Genomic DNA, 2,158 nt, shown 5'->3' on the forward strand with positions numbered 1-2,158 from the left:
TCTCTCTCTCTCTCTCTCTCTCTCTCTCTCTCTCTCTCTCTCTCTCTGTGTGTGTGTGTGTGTGTGTGTGTGTGTCTCAGCTTTTCCCTAAATATATAAGCAGCATTTGTTTTTGTTTATTAAAATGGAAGTGTGGTTTTACTATTCCTATAACTACAACCCAGAAATAGCACCACACTGTTCTCAAAGTAAAAGAGAAACACTTTGGATGCTCACAACCCATCATGCCCCATCACCTGCCATTCTGTTTGTTGCATCGAGTCTCCATAAAGTCATAAGTATGTTTCAGAAATTAGTAGCTGTGATAAGTATCTAGGTTTTCTCAAAGTATGTTCATTCTTTTTTCCACAGCAACACAGTGTATCTGGATGCTGGATCTCTCTGGTAGAAATGAGACATTCCAGGATCGAGTAATCGAGTAATACAGTAAGGTACAATCACATGACCATGTTAGGACCACAGAAGATGGGTGAAAAAGAGGTTTAAATAAATTGTCTATGTCTTCTTTTCAAAAGAAAAGCTATTATCTGTAATTTCCATCTGTGTTTCACCCCAAACACTAGATTATTGACTAGGAGCATAGTCTGTGTTGAGGAGGCAACTGGCAACTTAGAACAATGCTCTGGGGGCAATAAAATGGGAGAACAAGAATCATGGATCACACTTGTCATCTTACTTTAAGCATTACCAACCTCCATGTATTGTATCACATAGATATATTGTATTTAATTGAGAAACTGTGCTTTGGAATCCAGTAGCTAAAAGGAAAGGGCTTGCACATGCCCAGTATAAAACTATAATAAATATTTGCTAATACAATTTCAAAGAACAGGGAAATCCAGAATGACCACTGCTATCTCACGCTGCTGGGACTTTTAATAAATATGTACCAATCCCAGTTAAATATCAGACCCATGTGGGCTTTCAGATTGGAATTCACGTATAGGATTCTTCCTTCCCTAGAACACAGCTATAATCTTCTGTCCTGAAAAATCTTCACCAATTCTCTCATTTCTAGCAAAGATAATACACTGTACAAGAAAATCTAGCTAAATTGTATGCAAATTTGAAGACTCTTGGTATTTATCATCATATGCATGGATCTCACTGCCTAGCTGTTAGGTGTTCAATGGCCTGTGCTCACGATTACACTGTAGAGAGGAGGAACCTGTTATGTGGAATGGGCTATCCAAAGGCGATTTCATATGCAATGGTCTCTCAAATAACACATATTGTACTGTAACTATGTATGTTGGTTAATTATATAATAATCACTGGTTTTGTAACTGTTATCTCCTTTAAGAATTGAATAAAATCTGGTTAAATGGGAGTTATACAAGTATATACAATAGTTTGAGAATCTATACAAGTGGTTCTTCCCAAACATACCTTCTTTCATTTCAAAAGTAAAGTTCTTGTGCACTTTAACACTGTTAGTAAGATGTCTGTGCATTTTATTAAATGAAGGCATACTGGAGGAAAAGAGGAAAGGTGGGAAGAAGGAAACAAGGACAAGAAGAAAGAAAGACTAGAGAAAGAAAAGAAGAAAGGAAGGGACAGAGAAAAGGGAGAGAGGGAGAGAAAGGAAGGAAAGGACAGAAGGAGGGAAGGAGGGAGGGAGGGGAGGAGGGAAAGAGGTTGAGAAATAGCAACAGCTAACAGAACCTGCAAAATCTGAAACCTGAATGACTTCAGCTGATAGCTCTCGTGTAAGGGAGTGACTAAATAACTTACTATGATGGTTTATTCCTCACAGCTTACTTTTATTGTTATGCATTTTCAAAACAATCTGCTCTCTGGGTGATGTTAAAAACACTTAACCAAACACAAATATAGACCTTTTATAAGTTTGGTGTCCTGCCAAGAGTGATGGCACATGTCTACAATTCCACCACTCAAGACATGAGTTATATACCAAAACTCTGAAAGAGAAAGTACCCTGTGGTGAATTGCTTTGGCTTTTAATTGTAGAATAACCGATTAATAATCCTAACAATCCTAGTGTAATCATGAATTTATTTTAGTTTAGTGATCCCCACCAAAAAACATTTTAACCATTTAAACACCATAAACCTAATACATTTTAATGCGTTATAATCTGTATTCAACTTGTATGTAGCACTGTGTCTCAGCCTTCTTTGTCTCGCCTCATTTGTCA

Source organism: Grammomys surdaster, unplaced genomic scaffold (genome assembly GCF_004785775.1).
Source record: "Grammomys surdaster isolate TR1022 unplaced genomic scaffold, NIH_TR_1.0 185, whole genome shotgun sequence".
Classification (NCBI taxonomy): Eukaryota; Metazoa; Chordata; class Mammalia; order Rodentia; family Muridae; genus Grammomys; species Grammomys surdaster.